Source organism: Pteronotus mesoamericanus, unplaced genomic scaffold (assembly GCF_021234165.1).
Source record: "Pteronotus mesoamericanus isolate MK-2021 breed Mesoamerican mustached bat unplaced genomic scaffold, CSHL_Meso_final contig_74, whole genome shotgun sequence".
In the NCBI taxonomy this organism is placed as follows: domain Eukaryota; kingdom Metazoa; phylum Chordata; class Mammalia; order Chiroptera; family Mormoopidae; genus Pteronotus; species Pteronotus mesoamericanus.
This window is the reverse complement of record NW_026555247.1, coordinates 12,387,211-12,407,731: the sequence shown is the minus strand read 5'-3', so window position 1 is coordinate 12,407,731 and position 20,521 is coordinate 12,387,211. Positions and strand designations below refer to the sequence as shown.

At 33.0% G+C, this 20,521-nt stretch overlaps 1 pseudogene; it reads right to left on the bottom strand.

Annotated features, from left to right (window-relative positions):
- Positions 1 to 19,130: 19,130 nt before the first annotated feature.
- On the bottom strand, positions 19,131 to 19,237 carry LOC129078935 (uncharacterized; annotated as a pseudogene).
- Positions 19,238 to 20,521: the final 1,284 nt, after the last annotated feature.

Sequence of the window (20,521 nt, the reverse complement as noted above, 5' to 3'; positions counted from 1 at the left end):
TGAGGAGGAAACTCTAAAATAAGTGTAGAGAAACTTTATTCCAAAGATTTAAAAAGACAAAATTATGAACTGTTCACAGTCTGTAAGTGGAACACTCTCATAAATTGCCGCAGGAAAATCATGATCAAATGGATTTCAAACAAGCCTGGATGAAGGCGAGCTCTGTGTTGCTTCTGAAAGAATTAATGGCATGATAGCTAATTTTTACACATTTTACTGCATTAAATAGATTTTATATGGATGGGAGGTGCATTGGGGGCTTGATGAAAAAGATAAAGGGATTAAGAAGTACAAACTGGTAGTTACAAAATAGTTAGAGGGTTATAAAGTTCAACACAGGGAATATAGTCAATAATATTATAATAACTATGTATGGTGCCAGGTGGGGACTCGAATCATTGGTGCTGGGATTACTTTATAAATGACATAATTATCTAATTAGTATGCTGTGTACCTGAAACCAATATAAAATGATATTGAATGTCAATTGTCATTGCTGCCCTAGTAAGAAATACACTACTGATATTTTGCTCTTACAATTAAATATTGGAAATACTGAAGTTGGGTGTCCAAACTAATTTAATATGGGCATAGGTATGTATACTCTTTCATGAGGAGAAATTTCTTGATTTAAATGAGCAAAATATATTTTCCACTCATGTTTATATATGTGTTGAGTGCATGTATGATTGACAAAACATTTTTCTTCATCATGAACAGGTATTTGTGCTAACTGTTGGTTTGCACATCAGGGAATAATACGTAAGTGAGATTCTTTTACCTCTACCTTTAAGAAGTTTTAGTCTTGCCTTTTATGGCTGCATCATGCATTTATGAGAAGCTTTGACTAATAATATTTCAGAAATGATTACAGAATAGAGAAAACTAAACATGTATGTCATTGAAACTATGATTTATGACTCATTAATAACTTTAACAAACTGAGCACCTAAAGGTTAAGAGGTACAGGTGTATCATACATTTTCATATTTTAGGTACTTATTTGTTTTCTTAAAATTTTTAAAAATATTTTATTTATTTATTTTTTAGAGAAGAGAAGAGAGGGAGAAAGAGGAGGAGAGAAACATCAATGTGTGGTTGCTTTCGCGTGCCCCCAGCTGGGGTCCTGGCCTGCAACACCAGGCATATTTCCTGCACTGGGAATCAAACCAATGACCCTTTAGTTTGCAGGCCGGTGCTCAATCCACTGAGCCACACCAGCTAGGGCATAAGTACTTTTTTGAATAATTAAATCAAAGATGAATGTTTAAACTAAAGAAATTTTGTATCCTCTATGATCAATATCGTTCTCAACAGTTTTATAATTAGTATTGTTGTTTGGATGTAATATTCATATTTAAACAGAACCAAATGAATCATTTCACTGGGTTTTTTATCTTTGTGCATATGCTGTTGATGTTATATATACACTTATATATATAGTATGTTACATATGCTCATATATATAGTATGCACACGTAATTTGAAAAACAATGTCTAAAATATATGTTTTATACCTCACCTTAAATTCAATTTTAGTATATTTAATGTAATTTAACAATGACAGGAGTTTATTTGTTCTTAGGCTTTATATAGAATAAAATTTTCTAACATTATATAATTTAATGAAAATTTCCTCTATGATCATTTTGTTTTCATATGATTATTTCCTTGTCAATTGAGTTCAACTTCAATAACCTTTCAGGACAACTCTCAGGTTTTTGCTTTGTTTTGTTTTCTATAAAACAGTACAATTCTACCAAGAAAATATTATGCATAGATTAAATTGATTTTAGTTAAATAGAATTATTTATAATTCGAAATGGACTTTAGATAAGCTATGTCTAAAGAGAATTATTTACCAGTGTGGCTAGATGAATATATACCAGCAGAACTGCATGTGGACCAAACAAATCAATTAACCATGAGGGAATGATATTTAGCTAAGTTTTTGGATAATTTGATTAAGATTCCTTGGAGCAAAAACTGTAGAGTTTTAAAAGTATATGATGAACCAAAGTTCAGGAAATACAATGTCAAGGACAGAAGATTTCAAGATTGAGTGAGACTAAATCAAAAGACTTTTTGTAATTTTTAACAAGTGAAGATGGATTAAAAAAATAAAAAGCACTTTTTTGATCTGGAATCAGAGGATCCAAGCTGTAGCCCAAACTAAAGATTTTTCTTTCTTTGTAACTGGCAGTGTTACAGGGCGTGTTGACCCTGATTCTCATTCTGTCCTCCATCAGGTTACTTCAATTAACAAAATAAGTGTGTTTTCACTTAATCAACAGATAACTAAATTCCATAAATTTCTACATTCCCAAATAATTTCTTTAATACACTAAAATTTTTTTTTCCAGTACTCTTAAAAAGGTCAGTGCTTTAACCTAGGAATTCTGAGGACCTGAAGGAGGCCCTCCATTGCTGTCTGCATTACTAGTTTTCCCTACTGATCACCTTTTGCCCTCTCTTACACCATCTGTCTCTGCCATAGCTTTCTCTTGTATCTTGTTTATAACATTAATTCCTGATGTGTGATTTATGTACATATTATATATATCTATATATCAAATAGAGCAGAGAATATCAGAATTTTTAAAGGCAATTCAATAGCTTATAGGAGAATACATTTGTTTACTTATTCTGAGTTCAGTGTTTAGAAACAGCTTATGTACTGATTGGCATTTCTAGGCCATGGCTACGAAAAAGGCTTATGTGGAGTGGGATGCATAATTTCAGTCCTAATGTTTTTCCTTGCAAGGTTTTCTACATGATAATTTTTTAGATCTGTCTTTCCTTCACATGCGTGTGGCAAATATCTTAGGTAAATTGTGACTGTAACTATTTTTTCTATACTTAATTTATAATATATAAAGAATGTAAGATGTCAAAAAACTCTAAAGTAAAATGGAGGAATAAAGAAAAAAAAGTAGGTTTTGATAGAGCACCTTGTTCAGAATAAAAATTAAATTAGAAAGAAAATGGAATTTCCTGTGTTCTTTTTTGCAAATTAATTATGACCTTATTTACATATATTAAACCATAATTTCAACACACTGATGGTATTTTAACCCATTTTGTTCTCTTAACTGAATTATATATTATAATGGAAAATATTAAATAGTTTTATTTATAAAAAATACATAATCCCTATGACACCAGTATCCATGTATTGGTAACTAATGAAAATAAGACAAATACCAGTTCAGTATCAAAATAATATAACATAATGTACATTTTACTGCAATAACAAGAAAAAATAAACTTGTAAGATAAGAAAAACATCTTAAAATTAAGGGAAAAATGTCTTGTCCCCTTTCACTTGTCCTTCACTTTCATTCTGATCCCTATCAAATCACTCACAAACAAGACCAAGGAACTTCTCCTACCTTTCCCCACAAATATTTGTGGTTTAGCTCTTTGTTACCAAGATCAGCTGACTCACTGTGTTGTACTGAATTTTCCTCCTCCATTTTTATCTTGGTTCTCTTGAAAGCTGCACACAACTGCACATGCTGGAAGAGGAAAAGTTACAAAGTTATCAAATCTGAATAATCTGCTATTCATATGAATTTTAACAATGCTTCGTTCTTCCATGTGTCCCTTTGAGGTCTGGTGGTTTTGTGTTCATTAAAAATGCTAATAGCACAACTTACTAAACCAAATGTAGCTGGTGATATGTCTCTGCATTTGAAGTATGTATTCCCTCTTTGTTTCCTTAATGTGTTCTAAACATGTTCTCTGTCCTGTACTTCAGGCTATGGAACAGTAAGTCCTAAAAACTTCCACAATTTTTTTCTCTAAAAACATGGCCCAAAGGTCTTCAATTGCATTTATTGTAGCAAGAGTCAAGTCCCCACAGGATTTGGACAAAAGGGGCCCTGATCCCTGTATGTGTGGCATTATTGTACAGAAAGACTAGTTTCTTAAGGACTAGGGTATGTGTGGAGATTGTCTTACAATTATTTTAAAATTTCAACATCTCTAGGGGATTTTTTGACTTTTTCAATAACTAAAATCAATAGAGATATATTTGTTTTTAAGAGAATTACATTCAGTTGTATTTTGCACACTGGTCCCCAAATTGTAATTTTGATCTGTGTGATTTCTTTTATTGTCTTTTAAATTTATGTTATTAGTTTAAAACCAACATAATACATATTATCTCAGTCAGTTAAAGATTAATGTTTCCTAACAACTAACCTCAGCACTCAGTAGCATACAATGCAAACATCTATTTCTCGGTGTCAGTGTTGTATCTGAGAACTGGTTGATATAGTTTAGGTTCTCACTTGATTCATATCTGCTGCCCATTTCACTTCTTCTGGCATCAGAGCCAACCATGAAATGTTCTTTCCAAGATGATTGCAGAAGTGCAAGGAAGCAAACAGAAGCACACTGTCTCTTGAGATTATGGCCTACAACAAGCACATGTGCCACTGGCTAGACAAGTTACTGGGCCCAGCCCAAATCAATGAGGTAGGAAAATACAGCCCATCTACATTGGTTTGAGAGGAGGAATAAATGGTTGCTGAACAAGAATCCAAGTTTTACAAAGTCTAGTAAAATTACATTCTTTTTGATACTGAACTCAGGTTTGGCTGCCTGCCCCACAAAAGGCAATAATCAAGAGGCAAGGCCTGGTGGACAGAAAGTAGGTTTATTTAGGAGCTGGCAGCTTGAGAAGATGGCAGACTCACATCGCAAAGACCATCTTAATGACTGGACATGAGCAGGGGTTTTTGTAAGGAAGAAGGAGGAAGAAAATAATAGAAAAAAGAATCTAAAGGAGAGGATTGAGAGTTCTCTGTCAAGCCGACTATGTGCAAGCCAATACAATCTGTTCAGATAACTGGTTAAAGGTCAGCAAATATCCCAGAGCCAGAATGCCTGAAAGTCAGAGTCTGCTTCTTTTAATTAGTTTTTAGAACTCAAACAAGCAGACTCTTTATCTGCATTCACATGTTAGTTTACAGGTCATTATTTACAGAAATGATGTTAAATGAATGGTGGAGTGGGTTACGTTTTCACCAGTTATAGTCCCCAAAATGTAAACTATAGATTCAATTAGGAAGCTTCTGGCTATTAGTAATCAAAACTTTTATTCATACTGGTTTAAATGATAAGGAAACTTTTAGGAAAATCAGGGGTAGTGTTGATGGTAAAGTTAGTTATTTAGCCGCCAGCAGGGTCCATCAAATGTCTTTATTTTTTCAATTCTTTATTTCTGCTATTTTCAACAATCTCTTTTACCCTCATGTTTGTTGTAATACAGGGTACCCTTATTTCAGAATTTACAGTAAGAAGTGACAAAACAAGAGGAAGAAGGAAGACTATAACTATTTGCATGGTCTCTATTGACAGATGTAAAACTTTTTTCAGCAAACTTCAGCAAATTATCCCAGGTATCTATCTTACAGGCAAAAAAATGGGTTACAACACATTTCTGCAACATTCACCATTAAAGAAAATGATCTTATCTTTAGATGAATTCTTTCCCCTGGAGCTGCCAAAGCTGGCAGTACGGTCCATTTTTTCAGATACACTTGGTGGTTTTTTGGTTTGTTTGTTTGCTTGTTTGTTTTTTGGAGAGACAGTGACACCAGATCCATATTAGAGTTTTTGTAAGGAGCAAGGGGGAATGGGTATTGGATATTAGCAAGCAGTATGCACTACATTTAACTAACGTCCATTGTTTACTTTTATGGTCTTTTTAAGACAGAATTTCATTTAAAGAAATATGAGATCATTTGGGAGATTATCAGCTGGGAGGAAGAAGGGGGAGAATGGGAGAAAAGGCGCAGGGATTAAGAAGGTAGGTGCAAAATAGACAAGGGGATGTTAAGAGCTATATAGGAAATGGAGCAAAGAACTTATATGCATGACCAGACATGAACTAGGGAGGGATTGGAGGTACCAGGTGGAAGGGCAAAAAGGAAGAAAAACTGGGACAACTGTAACAGCATAATCGATAAAATACATTTAAAAAAGAAATGATTCAAATATCCAACTAATTGTCAACCTTCTGTTGAACTCATAAAACCTCAAAGAAGAGAGATATTCACATGCAGCTGTAATAGGCGTGGAAGGAGGTTCAGAACAGGGTTAGTCTAAAAAGGCCCCAAACCCCCACAGCCACGGCTGGGGGGATGGGGACGCCAATGGACCTAGTTGAGAGGTACTTTGCTTATTTCTAACAGCTGACTAGTATTATAGAAACGTTAATTCCTCCAGAGGGGGAGGAGGACAGGGCAGGGTGACTTGAACCTCTGAAGTGATGTAGCTGGAAGGGGCCTAGGGGCTTGGAGGGCTTTCTTTCATGTCGTGGGGCCACCCCTGCCTGGACTAACAATAGCAGCCAGAGAAAGGCAGAAGAGACCAGGGTACTAGCAGAGGTAGCCAATTGTGGGAGGAGTCAGAAATGGGGTTATGGAGGAGGAGCAGGGTGAGGATTTAAACTCCAGCTTGGCAACCATCTGGGGCATCTTTAACTGGGCATCTTGGGAAGGAGAAGTTGCTTGACCCTGTGGCTTGGGAGCAGTCTTGGCCATGTGATTTAGAAAGGAGAAAGAGGGTTCTGCCATGTAGGATGTAGTTTATAGTGATGAAGAAGGCCTTGCGGCCTGAGCAGCTGCAAAGGACTTCATTGCAAGATCTTGTCCTGCTACACTTGGGCTTTACCTGGGCTTTAAGACTTGTGTCTTTTCTGAGTTTCACAGCGATCCAGAGAACCATGGCGCAGTGTTTCCTGGACTGTTACATGGAGGCTGATGGACACATATCCCCCGAAGGAGAGAGCTGCTGCATGAGGGTGGCAACTTTGACTCAGAGAATCATTTGGATGATTCCAGAAGGCCACTGCTATGGACAACTGGTGATTGGCAGCTTCATCATGACAACGTGCCTGCTCATGCATCATATCTCATGCAGAGTGTTTTGACGAAACATCAAATCACCTATGTAACTCAGTACCCCTACAGCCCAGATTTGGCACCCTGTGACTTCTGGATTTTCCCAAAACTAAAGTCATTTTTGAAAGGGAAGAGATTTGAGACTATTGATGAGATTCAGGAAAATATGATGGGGCAGCTGATGGTGACTGAGAGAACTGTGTGAGGGCCCAAGGTGCCTACTTTGAAGCAGACAAAGGCATCATTGTCTTATGCATAATGTTTCTTGTGTCTTGTATCTTCTTCAATAAATGTCTCTATTTTTCATATTACATAGCTGGGCACTTTCTATACACACACACACACATACATATACATATACATATATATATATGTAAATTGTGTAAGACAATTACTTGAATGTGGACAAAACATTGCATGGATATGTCATTATTTAAGATAATTTCTTAAATATTAATGCTAGAAAGACATTTTAATATTTATGCAGGATATCAGACTTCCCAGAGATATCAGCCAGAGATCAGTAATATACCTTGACACAGTTTCCATTTTTTTAACATTTCTCTAATGAGTTTCTTATTTTATGATTTTCCTGCATGTTTGTGTCCTTAATCTTCTTAAAATAATTTTCAATTTGTTGTAGGTAAAATGTATAATTAAAACACACACTTTGCCATTTATTTACAGTATTTATACTTCAGTTTTGTCCTTAGTGTTTCTAAAATGTCTCTGTGGTCAAATTTAATCATTTTATTCTTTATTGTTTCTTTCTTTGAAATCACCTCATAATAGAAAGAGATCTCTCCAAGCAAGCATCAGAGAGTCACTGGTATTATCTTCTACTTCTTTCATTATTTTTTAAAAATGATAATTCTTAAACTTGTCTTGAAATTAGATACATGCATGTATTTGTGTGTGTGCATGTATACATGTGCATTTGTACATGTGCCTGTGCACAGGTGCATGGGTGTATATGTCATCATAAGAACTTAATTTGATTTTGATTTTGATTCAAACGTTTACCTCATTTTTCCAGCACCACCTTTCTTGCTGATTTGAAACAATCTGATTCACTATCTTTGACAGGTCTGTTTAATCTTATGTAAATACCAAAACTTTTTCTTTGAAGCATTATATTTTACATAATAGCCTAGTCTCACCAAATTTTCTCATTTCCCAAATACACACATTTCAACTCTTTATCATCCAGATGAACTTTCATAACATATTTGATTTGTATTAAACTTATGCATTTATTTGGGAAATGTTAACAACCAGACTGTGTATTCATAAAACTCTCCTTGTAAATGTCTCATTGGTTCTCTTCTTATTTAAACATAAAATTATTTTTAGAAAAGAAAAAGAAAAAGAATCAATTATTGAAAACTCATCTATGTCTCATTTTATGTATTTTCTCTAGATAGCTCATTCAACCTTGTGGTGATGACTGAAACTTCTATGCTAAATATTCAAAATGTGTAATAAATTCATACTCCTCATGGTAGCTTTATTAGCTAATAATCATTCAGCATTTACCAAGTGCAAATACTGAAATGCTCTATGCAGATTATCTCATTTATTCTAGGGAACAACTCCCTAAGTGATATATAATCAGTACTCATATTTTGCAGACAATGAAACTAAGATCCTAAAAGATTAAAGAATCTGTCCAAGGTCATGAAATTGGGAAATGAACTAGGAATTTAATCCAACTCTGCTCCAATGTCCATATTCTTAATAGTTAAAGTCAACTGTATCTCCATGTGTTTGTTAACTGTATATATTGTTGCCATTGACACATCAAACTCAGCATGCTGAAAAGTTTACTGATCATTTTACCTTCAGTTATTTTTGTTTCATTTTTAAGTGTTAATATTGAAATATTCCAAGTCACCTAAAATAAAGATGTGGGAGTCATTCTTGCCACTCATCTTACATTTAACCAATCATGAATTTTGTCAATAATAAAATTATACGGTTTTGTTTTCTCAAACCAGACCTCATTCGTGTTATATCATATTATTCTTATTCTTGTTTTAAGAACTCATTTTTTTTTCTGTGTATATTCACCACCGTGGTCTTTCAGGAAACACGTATAAAAAAAATCACCCATCTAAAATTTCTCATTTATTTTGAATCTTTAAAATTGTATGAGGTTAATTAACAATTTCGTTTTTCATGGCCCTGGTAACTAGATTCAAAATTGTACCAATAGAAAGATCCAATGTGTTTTTATACAGCCCAGAGTGAGATGTTGCCAAAACAAATCTCAAATGCTACTTTTTAAATTTTGAATTGACTGCCATATATTAAATGTGATTTTTCTGTACTAGTATGTCTGGTGAAAAAAAAAAGATAGTTTATCAAATGCATAACATTTCATCTATCAAAAACAAAATTCTAAAGATAAAATATAGGGGGAAATTAATTCACAATATAATAGCTATATTGTTTTAGGAATTAAACTATGGAATTTCAGTAATGACTTCCTTGCACTAAAAGAACTTACTTATTAGTAGAGTAACAAGCACTTTCAATCACTAATAATAGCATGTGGGGTTCACATAAAGCAATGAATATTGTTCTTGCTTGTTGAGAACACATAGAATTTTATAATTTTTAAAAAAATGTTTATTGATTTTAGAGAGACAAGAAGGAAGAGAGAGAAAGAAAACATCCATGTGAGAGACAAATTCCACTGGTTGCATCCCATACACATCCCAATTTGGGGTCAAATCTGCAACCCAGGGATGTGCCCTGAAAGGGAATCGATCCCCCCAAACTTTAGGTGTATGGGACAATGTTCCAACCAACTGAGCTACAGCAGTCAGGGCTCTAATTTGAAATAATTGCAAACTTAGATTCATTAGCTGCCTTATTTAACTTACCATTATAATTAAGACAATTACATGTATCTTTAAGTATAAGAAGAGTTTGGAACTGAACTGCCAGATGGCATCTTGGGTCAATATTAATATTTCAAGAGAGAACATATATTTTTATTTATAGAACAAATTTAGTTATAATGTGAGAGAACAGAAGAAAGAAAGTGAATATTCAAATATTGGAGAATGTAAGTTATTAAGAAATGTTTATGACTGATTTTTCCCCCCACATGCAAGAGGACATCAGCATGCTAGTTCTCAGTATCTCCTAGGAAAATGACATAAAGTGCTAAAAAGGAATGACAAGAAGATTTTATATAGTATTTCCTTTCTTCTTAGGATGTACATTCTTATATCCTAAAGTTTTAGTATTACTGAGTTTCTAGAACACATTCTGGGAAGTAAATTTTAAACAAGATATCCTATGGCCTTTAGAAAATGCCAGGCAGTTTTAGCATGAATAGAACAGTAATGAGTATATTTTCTTCTTTGTAAACCATTCTGTTTATCATTAAACTGGTCCTTCTTTTTCTCTTTTCTTGCATGGGTTGTTATTTTTTTTGATAAAAACGATGTCCGTTTGCATTCATAGGATATGGAGGGATTTTTCTCAGGAATGAGGTAACTTCTGAGTAACTTGCTATGTTTTCCAATACGTATGTGTTGGAAGGGTTTTAGCAATAGACTGCTTAAAAACAAATTTGGATGCTTAAAACGGTATCATATTTGGTTTCAAATGAATGTTTTTGCAGAAAGTAAGTGTATTCATTGGTACAGTTAAATAAACAAATACTTTTCACTTTAAGATATTAAAACCTATTTTTCTTTTAGAAAACACAGAAGTTGGAAAATATAGCCTGGGAGAATTCTAAACATTGCGTATAGAGGTTTCTATGGAAACTTCACAGGTTATATTTCTGCAATATTGATATAAACAGAAGTAAATTGGTAGGTAGATGATTTTAGAAGTAAAGGATGGGAACAAATCTGTTGAATGAGAAAAATAAAGTGATGTATCTAGCCCTCTACTTCAGCAAATGTGATTCATGTTATAAGCTGATATAAGGAGTCTGTTGTTGTTTTTGTTGTTGTTTATTTGTTTCTTTGTTTTTTTAAAGTCACTCTGTATATTTGGAAAACTAAAAACTCAAGTCTTCAGCCTTGACTCGTGTGTCTCAGTCGGTTGGGCACTGTCCTTTGGACTGAAATGTTGTCACTGGTTTGATTCCCTAGTCAAGGCACATGCTTGGGTTATGAGCCACGTTCCTGGTTGGGAGCATGTGAGAGACAGCCAATAGAGGCAACCAATCAATGTTGCTCTACCTCTCTTTCTCCTTCCTTTCCCCTCTCTCTAAAAATAAATAAAATCTCTTCTAAAAGAAACTCAAGTCTTCAATGTTTGACAATAATAATATATAAATATATGAACAAATACACGGATATTCTTCCTGTGGTTCATAATTGTCTTATTTGAAATAACATTTAGATATTTCCTTCTGATTTTAAATGGAGATACAGATCATTAGATATGGAATAGAGGAGGGGGTTTAAAGTCACAGTATTAAAGACAAATTGAGAGCATTCAATTATTGTTCCTACTTCTTGCTAGTCTTGTGAACGTGTACCACTTATGTTTCTGTGTTTCAGTTTTCTGAGAAGAGGAGGTGATAATAGGATAAATTCACTTAAGCACTTAAAAAGTACCTGGCTTATAATACAGGCAAAGTATTTATTTTTATAGACAATAAAGAAATTATTAAATGGTTTCTAAGCTTACTTGATGTTTAATAGACCTTGAGAAAGAACAACTTGATTTTTTTTCAATTATGTCTCTAGTGACTTAAATTTTACAAAATATCTTTATCTTTAATATCTTATTTACTTATTTCATTTGATGTCTCTAGTGACTTAAATTTTACAATATAGCTTTATTTTTAATCTTATTTACTTAGAGGGGGCAGTCTGAGTTAACAGCTTGTTAATGAAGACAGAGTTATCCTGAATTAAGGAAAAGAAGACTGGCATTGGATATAGAATTTATATAACTTGTGTGATCAGATATTGAGTATGAATTCCTCTAACAATACATTGGTCTTTACCTGGAAATAGGGGAAAAACAAAAAACAGCTAAGTGGTGAAGACAAATGAAAAAAACATTGATTTTCACTCTAAAGAGAATTGCCTCCTCTAGGGGGTTGATTGATGCTATAACCAAAAATTTTTAACGACATACCAGAAAAAATTCGCACATATATTTTAGATACCTCCATTACAAAAACTTCAAAAGTAGGTACTAAATTTATCAGCATTCCATTTTGCAAAGGAGGAAAATAAGTATCAGAGAACTCAAGCAATAATTCAAACACATTGTCAGTATTTAGTAGATAAAAATATTGAGACAAAGAAAATTTATGATTTCTATTGGAAAAAAATAAGCATCAGCAAAAACCAAATTTCAGGAGTTTACAATGATATGCATGTATGATGTCAAACTCTACAATTCCTTTTCTTCATTTCTTCAGTAACTGTAATGTATACATCATGTCACATTAAGACTTTAAATCTTTCCTAATAATCTTGAAGTTGTTAATTAAAAAGAATGATTTCTAGTTTTGTACCTCATTTTATATTTAACATATTCAGAGTTTCAGATAAGGATACTAGTTACCATTTTAACTGAATGCAAATTGCCATGTGCCTGTCTTTGAAAATAACTTTTTTTAGATATAATTTTCAATATAATTTAGAGTAAAAGAAAAAAGCTATTCTTATAAGACACACGATTTTAAAGAGAAAAATATAATTCAGAATTAGTAGTCTATAGTTTTACATTTAGAACATGAAATTGTCTACTGTCTTCAAAAATTATTTAACTGTAATTAATAATGTATTATTTACTCTAACATCAAGCCTAAAGAATTGCCACCATTTGAAATATTATTTCCACTCTATCTTAAAACATCTTTTTTGAAGTCATGCTATCTACTGTATTTTTTCCTGTAGCTGTTACATCAATTTAGTCTGCAAAATGCTAAACATGATTTGCTATGCTCTGCCACCTCTCTGCTCTATGTCAGAGAAGAAATGTCACAGGTTTACACGTGAGTAGATCTGTCTACATTATGACCAGGTCTAATGATTAAATCTAGATTTTGAACGTCTGATCAAGACAGAGTATTTCTAAATATCAGAGGAAAGGAGGAAAAAGCAGCTTCTGCCCTACTGTTAGGAAATTTACATAATCCCTTTCTGAAGGCATGTGATGGCCTTTTGTTTAGCAAAGTGTGTCAATAGCAACATCAGGTGTAAAATGTGTGCAGCTGGGGTATAGTTCAGATGTAAACAAACAGGTAGTGATATTTCCCTAGATCGGAAAGTAAGTAAATATTGGAAGTGAGGGAGTTAGAAGAGGGAAGAGACCTTGCTGGTTGCTCCACAAAATAGCCCTATTCTGTAGTCCAATGGATTACAAAGTGGATTCAGAACTTCCTGGAATTAAATCCCACTATACCAATTCCTCACTCTGTGATCCTAGGTACTTATATATTGTAAGTATAAAAATACATATATATACATATATATTTGAGATTCTTAATATATGACCATTTATAGAATATATAGATATTTATGCTATAAATATCTTTTGTTATATTCACTATTAACAAGTTAACATATTGACTAAATGCATATCCAACTTTTTAAATGAACATTTATTATTTTTACATTGATGCTAATTTAAACATTAAAATAATATAGAAATACTACAGTGCACATTACTGTGGATTTAGAAGAAAGGACTTAGAAACTCCTATCAAATCATATGCAAATTGTCACAGAATAGCTTTGTCATCAATTGCAGTTTCCAAATATAATATAAAAAAGATACCATATCTATACAGAGGTCCAAAGTATTTGGCTGAGAGTGTTAAATAAAAGTCCTTACATCACTTGTTTACTTTCTCTATAGCTTAGAAACTGGACATTTATGATTGTTTTAAAATTATTCAACCAGGTTTTTCCAAATTATAATCCTTGGATTAAAGTTTACAGTTTCTTTTAAACTCTCAAAACTGTGTAAAAATTATGCAACCTATTATTGAAATCATAGAAATATGTACATATTTAGTCTTTTCTGTTCAAATCATATTGTATTTATCTGTTATGCATGATTTTTTCATCTAGTAAATAAAAAAGGTCTGAATTGGAAAGAAAAACAATTGATAACCTGAAGTATGTCCTGGCATTCCTAATTGAGCTGTACAACAACACATTGTTTCAGCAGCAAACTTTGGTTTTATAACATTTTAACAATTTGCGTTTTGTGTTCTTGGGTTCTGTAATCCTGGAAGTGAACTAATTAAAAAAAAAGCTTTTATAATGCTTGGTTGAATGCACATATCTTCCAGTAAAGAGCTATTAGTAGTAGTCAGCAGTTAGCTACATTTATTTTTTTATCTACCAATTACTCAAGTTCCACAGTAGTTTTATTTACAATACATGCTGATCATTTACGTCCCTTCTACCTCAAACATTTTATTCCACTTTTGCCCCAAATGTACAAAAGACCATCCACCCATAACAATAATTTACTAAATTAACTAGCAAAATATTCACACTGAGATATACATATAAAACCATGTTGATCAATTAAAACATCTTAATAATAATATAACATGACTTTCTTACTGCAAATTTATAAAAAGAAAAATTGTTATTCTCAACATAATTTGAATGTTTTATTTGTATAAAAGCATTTTATATTTTTCTTCCTGGTGGTTTTATGAGGGATCACACGGGATAAGTTGCAGGAAAGATCTTGAAATAAAATTGTTTTTAAACCTTTTTTTTTAACTCACACTTCCTTGTTTCAGAGGAAGATTCTATTAACATGTCTGGGAATAGATTAAGCATGTAATCTAGACTAAAGGATATGCTTACCAGTCATCTAACATTGCGGAGAGCAATAATCCAAGAGATCAGATAATATACTTTTTTTTTTCAAATAAGTAGGATGTTTTAAAATATAGAAGTTATTTTTTTAGAAATGAATAGTTGAGAACTGGCCAATGCTAAAGCTTTCCAAAATGCAATGTATGTTGCCAATGATGAGTCAGATCATATTGTTGCTACACTCATGCAACATACTGAGAAATATACTTTATACACACCCTGTCAAAGACAATGAGTGAGTTGACACTCAGATAAAATAATATTCTTCCCACTCCAGTGCACATCTGGATTAGAATCAGTGTGTTCATACTTGACTATAGCCAATCAGGTGTTCAGAGAATCACAGACATACTGAGGCTGTAAAACCTAGACACAGCCAGAAAGCCCTAGAGACAACACTTTCATTTACCTTTGCTTCTTTTCCCTCACTTCTTCCTCCTTCACATTTTCTATCTTTTTATGTCCTGTTTCTTCTACCAGAAAATGTTTACATATTTTTCTAATCATGAAGAGATATCTAATAATCAAGGGAGAGAGGAAAGATAGGTAGAAGAGATAAAACCTATTTCTATTTGTTTCCTAGAAAAAGAGTGACACCAATTCTGGGAGCGTGCCTGTCCAATACCACATGACAAATGCAAACACTGTCAATGCTGTTGTCTATATTTACGGCTCCTTCTCTCATATTTACTACTATCATGTCACCATCAATTCAGACGAAGAATCATCTGTCAAGTAGTGGCATCCATTCGCTGAAGCTGTTGATGATTGCTGCAAAAAAGTTAAAATATTTTTGCTCCTAGGACTTGCTTTCCAAAGCATATTGTGAAATTGTAAAGAGAATCAGTAGTGAAGATTTGAACACTTGAAACAACCTATCTACTAAAAAACATTTTCACTCAATTCAAGTGTGTTGTGAGAGTCTGGGAATTAAGGAATCACTCAGACTGGAATAGACAAAAGAATTGCCTAAGGACTCTAGTGGGAAATGTTGTTAAAGGGGGATCGACCTTCTCTGATTTCATTAGAACACTGTGGTGGAATTTAGCCCAACTCCACCTACATGGCTGTGTGGTATCTTGGACATAATTATTTATTTAACTGTATTTTAATTATTCTGAGCTGTTAGGTTTGACTTTCTGCATCAGAGGGGGTTTTTCCGCTTCTGATGCAAAAAGTCATTTAGTTCTGGAGTTAGAAAAAAAAGTCAATGAAAATATAAGAACTAGGCATAGAAGTTAAAAAAATATCTGCCATCTTAATGGTAACTAAAGGAAAAGAAAATTTTGACACCCATTATGAAAATAACAAGCTGTACAAAGTTTAAAAAATACATTAGATTAGAAAACAGCATGCATTGTCTTTATAATTATATTCTAGTTTCATAAAGGGAATGATTTCTTTCCATTTCAGAGGACTTTTCAAAGCTATTCTTCAAAGGATGGATACATGATTTATTAATTTATTTTCTATAAAGATCTATAAAGCTAAAAAAATACACCTTCCAATTAGTGTGGTTCCATGCAATTTTTGAATGAATAAACAAGCAGTTTAACATCAAGTTTGATCTGGACTATAGTAGGTACCTCCATGCACAAGTTTATCTCCAATCTCTTATGGTAGCTCTCTTTTTCCAAGTACCATTTGTGTGTGGCTTTCACAACTTCATGCAGAGGCAAGCTGACAGCACTTCATCTCATGTTCGTAGTATGTGCTCTTGCCTCCCACTCAGAGCTTTTCCTATAGATAATGAGCTTTGGGACACATATGGTAAAGATTGATATCCACATACATGCAGCCAGAAGAATAATGGGTTTAATGTTCCACGGGATAAGCCTTTGCCCAATGAGACACAGGAGCAAGTAAATGAATCCTTCCTGTTTTGCATCATTGAATGGATTATCTTAAATTGTGTAGTGTCTTGGTTTTTAGCATCCAGACCCAGGCAGCCCAATTATGACTAGCCCTTAGCAGCAGCCTTCTTAATAGCTTCATCTTCCTAACTCTTCCTTTCACCTGGCTTTGCACTCTTTAACATAATTGCAACATATATCTTTACTTCACCCTCTGCATTCTAGGAAACTCAGGCTGAGGCATGGGTAATGCCATTAGAAATTTTCAGTACTGTTAGCAGCTGACTTCTCAACAGAAACACTACAAGCCATGGGGAATGGCAAGAAATATTCCAAGTCATGAAAAGCAAAGGCCTGCAACCAAGACTGCTCTACCCAGCAAGCCTCTCGATTAAAATGGCAGGTGAAATAAGGAGTTTCCCAGACAAAAGGAGACTAAAGGAATACACCTCCACCGAAGCAGCACTACAAAATATGCTAAAGGGACTGGTTTAAGATGAAGAAAAAGAGTCTATGAATACCCAGTTCATTTCACAGTTGCCAATACTTGATATTACCAATATTTTTAATACTTATTAATCTGATTGTGACAATGATGTGTTATTTTAATTCTTCCTTTATTATTTGTTTAAACTAAACTGTTTTGTATATTTCTTGCCTATTTTTAATTTTTAAAAAGCTTTAAATGACTTATTTGGTATTCTACCATTTTTTGATTAAATTATTTTATTTGAAATATCAATTTAATTTAATCATATATTACATTGTTAGACAGATATATTCATTTGTTTCTAGAATGTTCCTTTTATTTCATTGATCTACTTGATTATTTCTGTGCTGGTGTCATGTTGTTTTAATTGCTGAGACTTTATAATGGATTTAAATTTTTTAATATTTTATAATGGATTTTGATATTTAAAATAAAGAAATAAATAAAATCTGAGTTTAAAAAAAAGAAGAAAGAAAGGAGGTCTCTTACCTTTTGCAACAACATGGATGGAACTGGAGAACAGTATGCTAAGTGAAATAAGCTAGTCAGTGAAAGACAAATACCATATAAACTCACCTATACGTGGAATCTATTCAACAAAATTAACTAACGAACAAAATAAACCACAGGCATGGAGACATGGAGCAGACTGAAAGTGACCAGAGGGGATGGGGAAGGAGGACAGTGGTGGAAAGGAGAAGAGGCTAAACAAAGAACATGTAGGAATGACCCATGGACATGGACAACAGTGGGAATTGACTGTGGGAGAGGGGGTGGGGTGGGATGGGTGGAGAAGGGCAAAGGGGGAAAAATTGAGACAACTGTAATAGAATAAACATGATTTAAAAAAAATAAAAAAAGAAATTGTCAGTATTGAATTTGTGTCTTTTTATTCCTTGTTCATATGTCTGTGTGCCCGTGAGTGTGTGTGTATGGATGTGTGTAGTGCTTTGAATATATTTTAAAACCCAATAAATGAATAAAAAAGTAGTACCTCATTTTCCAAGCAAATTTAATAAATAGTTTTTAAGGTCATCTGAGTTACATACATTACCACTATAAAAATTAATTTAACTCTGGGTTATCCTTTAGTTGCAACAAACTTGAAGACAATCATATTGGTCTTGGTCATAACCTTCTTGTTTTTCGATTTAAGTATATATTATATATATTTAAATCAAAGAATAAGAATATATATATCTATATACACAAACACATATACAAGCATATAGTTCAGCAATTAAAATAAATGTATTAGGTTTATTAATATAAAATTTAAAAGGTAACAGATTGTATCTTCACTTAGATGCTTCTCCCTTAATCCTGACACGTACTTTCATGTGAAAGAAGCCCCATGACTATCTCATTCATATCTTCTCTTTGCTCCTTTATTAATTTGTTTTTGTTTGTTTTTTATTTTGGAAATGGAACGACTTCTATCATAAGCTTAGAAGAATGAACTGACGGTTCTGAAAGCCAGGCTCCCAGTCAGCTCCATGTGGTGAGTAGAACAGGGATGCTTCATTTTCATGTCGTCAATGACTAATTATGGCAAATTCTGTGGCTCACTGTTAGGAAACACATTATCCCTAAACCAGGCTCTCCAACCAGACCTTTCTCATTGAAGAGGGTGATATTGTGTACTTCATCTTTGCTTCAGTGGGAATTGGCAAAAAAGGAAATAAACAGTTTTTATGGATATTATTTGTGAGTAATAATTAAACTATGATTATATTCATGATTATCGTGTATTAGGGAGGTTCTATTTAGCAAGCATAAACCCTATATAAATATTGACATTTTCATTGTACAAAAAAAATAAAAGCTTAAGAAGATTACAGTGAAATGCCCCAAGTCCCAACGTCTGGAAAGTATTCAAAATTCAAACCTATAATTCTGCATAAAATTGTAAATAACATTAAATTTTAAATTGATATGGCCGTTTTTCTAGAGAAGTAATAAAAACCCCAAGAGAAGCAAATACGACTGCACATGATACATTTATACCATTTTTGCAATCCTGTCTCTCTTTTTTAATTACAGTTCAGCTTTCACTATTAATACTATAACAGCTAATAGCTGGAGTATCTAAACTGATAAGAACAGATACTACACTTGATCTTAGCCAAAAGGCTGAGAAGCGATAATAATAGCTGGAGTATCTAGATGTGACCTATTAAGAAGAAAAGTTAAGCATTAATCAGATGTTCTTAATTTATGACAAAGTCATTGGTTGAATTGAAATTATTCCTTCAAATGTTAAGTGACAAACGTTACACTATATGCATAACAAGTGCCTCTAAAATTGTCACAGTTTTAGAGTTAAATTTTATATCATTGATCATTGGTGCAAAAGGTTTATCTTGTCATTCTGTTTTTCACTATAAATAAGATAAATCAAAGAGAAAATAAAAAATGATATTTTCAGATGTCATATTTTATATCTTGATATTTTTAAATAAAATCATTTAAGTTTTCTATGGTAAGTTGATTTGAGAAATGTTTATTTTAAGAATCAAAGGGAAGCTTAGTAATTCATTTATCTAAAACTAATGAGCATAATTATCTTAAATTATGCAGTTCTCTCAATAAATAAATGACAATTTTGAGCCGAGGCACACTTTTTCTATTATTTTGCTAAATATTTGTAGGAAAAAAAATGATTTGAATCATTTGCAAGTTATATGAACCATTAGTGATTATGGCCCAAGGTACTAACTGAAAGTTGTTTAAGTAACTCCCAAAGCCTGTTCCACAGTAAACCAGGCATTAATTGCCTATTATGTCTTTTATAAACATAGAAACAATTAACTGAAAATTGCCAGGCTTTCATAGAAGGCATTATCACAGACAATTATAATATTAGAGAATAACTACTGACTCAAATTTTCTTGAATAAAAACCTTACACTACATTATAGTGGCCCTTTTAAAACTATAAAACAAAGCAAATAAGCAAATAACAAACAAAGGGAATTTGCAGGAATATTTGTGGAACTAGAAACAAAACAGAATACAACAGCAACTAAAACATAATCTCCTTTGGAAATAGTAAAATAAAATACATATGAATGTGACTCACTTTGGAAATAGCGGGTTTTGGCAAAGGGTGCTTTTGTAGCGTGTCCGTCTTTTGATTCTGAGTGAGGGCACCTTAGTGCTGCTGTGATTAATCTACAGCTTTAAAGGGCCAAGTTCAGGGTGCAAAATGAAGTAAATATTAGATAGTTGAGGAATTTTAAATCATTTGAAAGCAAATCTATTCATAATATTTACATATATTGTAGACAGATTTTAATATTTTTTACATTACCTTTTAATGGCAGGGTAAGTAAACTCATGTTGTGAAAGAAAAATCTATGTAATTTGAACGCATTTGGTTTAGTTATTGTTTAACAGTGAACTTTATACCTATGTGCACCTATGGAAA